This window comes from Oryzias melastigma, linkage group LG17, assembly GCF_002922805.2.
Source record: "Oryzias melastigma strain HK-1 linkage group LG17, ASM292280v2, whole genome shotgun sequence".
Classification (NCBI taxonomy): Eukaryota; Metazoa; Chordata; class Actinopteri; order Beloniformes; family Adrianichthyidae; genus Oryzias; species Oryzias melastigma.
The window spans coordinates 10329498-10337829 of record NC_050528.1 but is presented as its reverse complement, the minus strand read 5'-3'; the positions used below and the strand labels follow the sequence as shown (position 1 = coordinate 10337829).

Below are 8332 nucleotides of genomic sequence, written 5' to 3'. Positions count from 1 at the left end.
GAAGTCGTGGCGTCTGCTTTTAAAACAGCCGTATCCCTCAGAAGTGTGCCACAGACCTCGAGAAAGGACAACAGCGGGGATTAACCCAGTGAAAAGAGGCGTCCCGGCCTCCCCCCAACCCCCCCACCACCGGGCGCACAGACAGCAGCACCCTGACCTTTGAAGGAAGACGACAGATGGGTCTCTTTTCTTTGGGCCAGGTCCTCGCTGACAGCTGTCCAGGATGTGAGGAGGTGAAGTGGGTGTGGCCATGTGGGTTTGTGGGGGGGGGGGTCAAAAGGTCAAACTGTTCCTCAAAGAAAGAGCTGAACCACATGCAAATTTGAATGGAATTTGTACAAAGAGCACACGCGCAGCTTAAACCTTATTTTAAGTTTTTCCATCCATATTCATAAATGTCTGATTCTGTTTGTCCATCTGCCTCCCCGGCCTACGACTATTTCAGCCCCCACTCTGCTCAAACAGATCTGGATACTAGACGTCAAGGAAATCCTGAAAATCAAAGATATGTACTGTAACTCATATGTCCTTTGTTACTTACAGATCCTGTGATTCAGGATGCAAAGTGCTTCCGCTGCATGCGTGGGGGTTTCCCTTCTGGTCTTTCCGAACATGTCTGTGCATGTTCAGAGGAGATCTGAAGAAGGAGGGGGAAGTCTGTTTGGTATTAAGTCTGTCAAAGATGTATTTATGTGAGAGGAGGTTTTGTAGACTATTTACTTTATTTTAAAAGTTTAAAAGTCTTCTAAGAAATTAGGTCAGAACATCTGATATCCCAGAATACATCAGACAAAATACTTTTTTCTTTTTTCTCTAAAACCTACAGAGTTTTGCTCAAAAATGAAAAAAAGACATAAAAAAAAGTTAAATTAACAACAAAAAATGTTCTAAATACAAGTACTTAAACTCTATAAATATCTTTTATTTTCCTAGACATCCATATCTACAGTTGATTTATGTTTATTGAACCCTTAAGGTTAACCCAAACACTGTGTGATTGTTCTACCTCTTTAAAGTTATTCCAGACTGTGTCCTCTCACATTTTCTTCTTCATTTTTACTACACAGAGTACGACTTTGCCATTTCCTGCTGCTATGTTTGCACTCCGTCTACATCATGCAGCTCACACGGGAAAGTAGGTTATATGAAGTTTCCATCTCGTCTTGCAATGCACGATCAAAAAGAGGCCACACAATGTTGTTGGAACTCTACTTTCAAAAAATGAATCTTATTTTGAAAATTGATCAAATAAATATACTGGATTGAAAGTATCTTGATGCTAACAGAGTTTTTCTTTAACTTTTAAATTTTTAAAAAGTTAGCAAATTTTTTTTCCAGACATCAACAGAGATATTGTAATTTTAAGACTTGCTGACAAAATATTTTATATTTGTCATGTTTTACTTGCAGAAACCACCATAAACTGGCCATGTTTTATTGGACTACTTGAAAGACAAAAAACTGATTAGTTAAGAAGAAAAGACGCGATTACAAGAGAAATACAGATTAAATAAAGTTGTTACAAAAACCAGAGGCGAATGACTTGTTTTTGTCTCTTTTCAGCAGGGTCAAACTTTTCCTGATCCACCTGCCAAAATGTTTTCAGACTAGCTTTATTTACACTTTTAAATCAGATAACATGAAATGGTTATGATAATCCGACACGTAAAGATAAGTTTAACATGTGTGCTTATGCTTTCATTCCAACTAAGCCTGAACATGCTTCCATGTTCTTTATTTTTTCTATCTTTTCACTAAATGTTGCTCAGTCTGAGTATTTTTATGTTGTTTTTTTTTAAGTAAACTATTTATGGCTGCTGTCTTTATTAAATAATCCAGACAGCCCACCAGTGAGGAGGCATTAGTTTCTGTTTGGCTGGAACAGCAACTATGGTCAAGGTTTAATACAGTTTTTTCAGCTCTTAAAACATTTTGCCGCAAGTTTTTGCTTCAAGAAGAGAAAATAAAAAGTCTTCATGCCAAGTCCTAGCTTCAAGACGTAATCTAGACGACTGAGAATCTTCACTGGCTTACTTTTTTTTTTTTAGCAAACTTGTTCTTAGGGTGTATTCAGATTGGAAAAGTCTGTTGATCCAGACTGAAAAACAGCTCAATTTGGTCCGGATCGAGCCCTGAACCTTGTGTTCGGTCTGTATTCAGACTGCCGCCAGTCGGACTTTCTAAAGATCTCTTCACTCATTGGCCAGGAATTACGAGGGCGGAGCAAAGCGATGAGAGAAGGAATAAGAACAAAGACAAAAACTGAGTTTTAGACCGTAGGTAAAAAAGGATCAAAAATAAATGTTCTAAATGGACAAATGTTTGATTTATGTGATTGATTGCAGATAATAGGTGACTGGTAAATACCGTAACAAAATAATAAACATAATGTCAATAAATCGCGATTAATTTTTTCCAGATCTGCGATTAATTAGTTAATTTTTTTTCCAATCGATTCCCTGCTCTAGAATATTTCAAAAACCGGCTACAAAAAAGAGAAGATCTCGCCTTTCAAACTGCTGCTCCTCATCTTTGGAATTTCCTTCCTTTGTCGCTGCCTCAGATCAAGGCTGTTGAGTGCTTTAAAACCCAGGACAAGATGTTTCTATTTAGAAATGCTTTTAGTTGATCTTAGTTCTATCAAGATTTTAAAAAAATCTATTTTCTTATATAATTATGTGTAGTTATAAACAGATATTCATAACTACTTGCAGAAATATTAAAAAACTTAGTTTTTTTAAAACAGGTTTTTCCAGCAAGAACACATATAGTTACTTTTACTCTGATTAACTTCCACTAACAGGAACATTGTAGTTGCCATGTGTTGTATTTTCATAACAACCTAATTTTAGTCTAAACAATTTGTTAATCATATCAGCTTGTTTTCAGTAACACAGTATTTCTATTTTTAAACGACTGTTGTAAAAACCATCACATGAGAGTCTGACCCCTGGTTGTTTTTGCTGGTTTCGTCGTCACATGACCTTGAGACTTTGTGAACTCAGCTGACATTTGGGTCTAACAAAAGTCAATATCAATCAATAGAACCTCTGTCTGTGCAAAGAGAAAGCGAGATAATAATCATTGACATGAAACACTTGACTGGAATCAATTGAACCCTTTCATTTCTCGCAAAAGTTCACCACTCAGACGATGTCATTGGAGATGTATCGCATTTGGTTTGGTAGAAACGCTTGACAATGCATGATCTAGAGTTGCAAGAGAAAGTATGTGAACCCTTTGTGTTTCTGCACAAAATGGACACATGAAGTGTTTTTTAACATCTTAATCTAAATCACAATATTGCTTAATTAAATCACACAATATATGTTTTTATTTAAACACAATTGTGTGTTCGGTTTATGCATAAACCAAGTAATTCCTAAGGGTTCACATATTTTGTATCTTACTAATCAGACTCACAACATATTATAATAATAAAAAAAGAAAATAAACTTTAAAGAAAAAAAAAAGCAAAATATCATGTTTTTTTATCATTTAAATTCTTAATAAATATAATTAACCTAAGTTTGAGGGGGCACACGTTTATTTCCGCTTATTTTGCAATAGATGCAAATTATATACAAAGTGTTTTTGTCTCAAGTCTTTGCTTTTACCTCTTTAGATGGAGCACGAGTGGAAAGCGCCGGTTTAAAATTCCATGTGGTGCTCTTCACATTTACAGCAGGATGGAACAAGGTGGTGACAAAAGCGCGACAAACAGCTGTGTAAATGCAGCTGCAGTTTCCTAAAATACAACAGAGTTGGAAAACTGCTGGTTCTCGAAAGTTAATACTCAAGGGAACGAGCAGGAGTTCTTTGCTCAGACACGCTGAGGGAGTTTCCAATGAAGATAGCAACTAAAGAAAGTCAGATGAACTTAACAAGCATGAAATATAACTCTGAAGCAGAACACAGAGAGAGCTCCATAGAACTAATGTGACCAGCTGTTTTTATTTTATAGTGTGAATGCTTTGTAAGCATTCTATAGTGATTCTGTTTATTATTTATTTTCTTTCCGTACATTTTTTGGCATGTAAAAACTCACACTTTCAGCAATTTTTGCCATCTTGGTATCAAAACATTCAGCATGTTAAGAACATCAAAGCTACTGAGGTTTTAAGGGCTAATTTTGAGCTTAGCTAACATTTTAGCAACATGCTAACGTTTTTGGATAATTTACTGAAGTTTTTTTGGGCTAATTCTGAGTTAAACTAAGATTTTAGCAATGCGCTAGCTTTTTTGGCTAGCTTCGCATTTGCTGTGTTTTTTGGGCTAATTCTGAAAAGCTACTATTTTATTAATGTGCTAGCTTTTTGGCTAATTGGCATTTACTGAGGTTTTTTAGGCTAATTCTGAGCTAAACTAATATTTTAGCAATGTGCTAGCTTTTTTGGCTAGCTTGGGATTTGCTGTGTTTATTGGGGATAATTTTGAAAAGCTACTATTTTGGTAATGTGCTAGCTTTTTGGCTAATTGGCATTTACTGAGGTTGTTTTAGGCTAATTCTGAGTTAAGTTGATATTTTAGCAATGTACTAGCTTTTTTTGGCTAATTTGGCACCTACTAAGGATTTTGGGGCTTTTTTGGAGATACGCTAACACTTGAGCAAAATGCTAGCTAGCCATTTATTTATTTATGTATTTATTTTTGGCTAATTTGGGATCTACTGAGGTTTTGAATTTTAAATTTTACAGAATTTTTATCAATTTTCAAGAAATTCTTCAAATTATTTGTGCACTTAATGCAATATTTGCAACTTTAAGTCAATTTTAGCAGTATGCAGATAGCTTTAGCCTTTTCAGCAAATCATTTCAGCAAAAACAGTAAATTTCTTCAGCATATTCAGCAAAAAGCATTCACACCAGTATTATCGCAGGTAATGCAGCTTTTCTAGTTATCATTGTTTATATTCTGCACAAAATATATCAGTAAAACTTCAACTGACTGTGTCCTAATCTGGAATTCAACCTGGATAGGCCTACGTATGGTAGACTACCTGAACAATTGGATTGGCCTATTTTTCATCCAATTAGTCATAATTGGCTTTAGTTACTTGAGTGCTCTTGCATTATTTTTTATCATCAGTTAAGATGCATCTAAGTAAAAACACTATCGGATCCACTTGTAACAGTTTCACATTTAAAATAATTCAACAATTTATAGTTTTTCTGTATTAAAAGTAGATACTTGGGAATGTTCTAACTCAATTCTAGTTTTAAAAGAGGATCTAACGATTTGTGCTCAGTACATTTTTAAGGTAAAAAAATATATATGTAAAAAAGGAACCACACCAAACACAAAAAACACAAAGACATAATTGTAAACTGCTGAGATTAAGCGGTTGGTTTGCACATCAACACATTCATATTTTTCTCCCCCCTTTAGTCCTCTTAAGGGGACACGCTAAAAGGACAGGTGCGTGCTCATGGCCTCCACAAATGCACACAACTGGGGCAGAGATTTCAATAATGTCATTCAGAGCTGCTGAATAGCAGTCAGTGGGGGCTCTGCTCTGTCCCCGCACCTCCGGTTGACAGACGAGCAGCCGTGTTTTTGTGCTGGAACGGAGGGGGCCCCGATCCGTCAGCAGGCCAATGAGGTGGAGGAGGAGAGAGTCGGAGGGTTTTATGGGGGCATTAGTCGCAGTAATCAGCAGAGCGTGTAGTCGCTCAATGAAAAGAAAAAGAAAGGAGGAGGAGAAACGGCGGCGGTTTCTTAGGCTCCAGTTGTGGCAGCCGTTGGAGCTTAAGGTCATGTGTCAAGTCAGCTCTTGCTGCTTTCGTCACAGCAGATGGAGTTTTCGTTTGGCTTTGTTTTTTTTAGCTTCACGTCTACAACTGTTGAAAAATATTGTTTTAAGGAACTTTCACACAAGTATGAATGAATTCACACTTTGTGTCAGCACACTCATTTTTAATTCATTGTTTTTCTTATTTTTTTCATTTACTATGAACATAAATCTCTCAAAAAGATCCTCTCATCACAGTCTCGTATTGGCTGCATGAATATTAATGCATGGCACATACTGCTGAGGTTGCTGTCTAAGCTGTTCCAGCTCTTTCCTCAATTACAAATAATGGTCTGCTTTATAAAATCCTGTTCTGCTTAAAGGGCAGCCAAGAATTAAATTAAAAGGGTCATCCTATTTATTTCACTACAGCTGCCGTTATTAATGTGCATCTTGGGTTATTTAAATTTAAATGAATCCAGGATAAGCAGACCAATAGCCTAACTAAAGGCTTTCTGACAGCTTTAATGCAACGTTTGTGAAAATGGGAGGACGATTTGTGAGTTAAGACTGTGTTGTATTAAAGATGGAAATTGAGATTACATTTATCCTATGTTTACCACTTGATTTTTTTTGGTTGTTTTTTAACACGATCTTGGAGCATTTTTCTTAAGATGGAGGGCATAAACAAAGGGATGATGGGACATCAGCAGAGGCTTACTTCTGTGCCAGCAGTACTACCGCTCTGCACGTATTTTGTCTAAGAAAACATTTTTTTTTTTAATTTTGGCTAAAAATGGCATAATCATAATTAAAAAAAAATACAAAATGATTTTAAAATAGATGAAAAGAGGATTTAAGTGGGACTGAAATCAAAATTTTAAAGTGTAACCTCTTCACCTAATATGATTTTGTTTTGTTCTATTTTAGAGATTATTTTCTACTTTTGTTTTGGAGCAAATGTGCAATAAAAATTGGTTTGGCTTTATAGTTTTCTTTTAATTATTTTTGGCACCAGGTTTCTTTCTTTTTAGACTTTGTGTTGTGTTTTGATGCAATGAAATTAGTAATTGTATGTATCTCCCATAAATGTTTTATACTATGGTAACTCTTAAGTAATTTGAGTAACATTATTTGATTTATTTTTCTTTTTTTTAGATAAACACTAATATGAATGGTTTATTATTAATGCCATTTATTACAAGAAGACATACATTAGCCCTATTTTAGGCCTGAACAAAGAATTAAATGAAGAAAAAAATTCTTATGTAATCAGTTCCTTTTCTTAAGCAAAAAGCAAAAATATGCACAAAACATATGGATCAGAAATGATAAGATTTTGGCAAAACAGTCAAAAAGTTGTTGAAGGTTTTGTGGTTCAATGCTAAAGGTTACTAGCATTGAACCACAATTATTGATTTTCCCCTAAAATAACATTTTTTTGAGCCACAAGAACATTTTCAGCACACGCTGATCCAATCAGAAGGCTGAAAATGATGCTGGCAGGTGGTGAGGTGGTCCTGTAATGTAGGCTGATCACATCCACACTGAAACATCCCCATGAGTTGCTCTGTTTCTGTCACAGAGTAATGCAGGTTACATAGGCAGTGACTTCCCTTCCAGGAGACACAGCTGTATTTTCAATCTAGCTAGAAGCACTTTAAGATCCCGTATGTGTAAGCAGGAGTTAATATTATTAAAAACATGTTTTAAAAGGCTGCGACAGACTGGCGACCTGTCCAGGGTGTACCCCGCCTTCGCCCTTCAGTAGCCGGGATAGGCTCCGGCGCCCCCGCGACCCCGGAAGGGAAGAAGCGGTCAAGAAGATGGATGGATGGATGGATGTTTTAAAAGGGTGGAAACTAGTGGAGGAAAGGATTTGAACTGAATCAATATGCAAAAATGGAAGCAACAATTCAGAATTAAATAAAGAGTAAAAGAGGACAGACAAGAGTAGCATGAAGATGGGAAGATTCAACAGTGGAGGAGGAGATGTAATTTTACTCACCCTTCAGGTACCATAACCTGTCTGACTGAATGGCTGCTTGGCTGGCTGTAACAATAACACACGTCTCCACTCATGCTATCATCTCCTGCTGGTTCTCAGTGTTGATGATGCACACTGTCAGAATGTTCTAGTCTATCATTCATTCCTTCGTCTTCGTTGTGATCTGCTCTGAACAGATGATGCATTCTCCATCTGTGTCAACAAGTGTTGTTTACCACTAATGAGAATTATTTAAGTAATTCGGCTGACCTATTTTAAAGCAGGAGCTGACATCAGCCCAAACATACACACAAAAGTATAGAAGGAAAGCTATTTTTATTGCACCACCAGTGGGAAATAATAATAATAATCATTCCGTGACTGTTTAAAGAAAAGGGTAATCTTTGGTACCTGCAATTGTGCATGCATAAACAACCTCATTCTCAGTATCTACTTGTTCGGAAAAGGTAAAAAACGTTATTCTACCGTAATTTTTCACAACTGCTGTTGTGAAAAAATGCAAACTACCAATCACGGATTAATCAAAATTTCTCTTTGTTTGGCTCAACTCTGAAAACAGATTCATGATGCACTTCATTTTATTCGTGCATTGA

General features: G+C 36.2%; 1 long non-coding RNA gene across 1 annotated transcript in view; it reads right to left on the bottom strand.

The window, feature by feature from the left end:
- Nucleotides 1-164: 164 nt before the first annotated feature.
- Nucleotides 165-8332, bottom strand: part of LOC118599965 — a 32723-nt gene continuing 24555 nt past the window's right edge. Inside the window, exons 3-4 of the long non-coding RNA XR_004949521.1 lie at nucleotides 542-637; nucleotides 165-305 (exon numbers count right to left, since the gene is read on the bottom strand). This is a non-coding gene — a long non-coding RNA (uncharacterized LOC118599965). The remainder of the gene's footprint in view (nucleotides 306-541; nucleotides 638-8332) is intronic.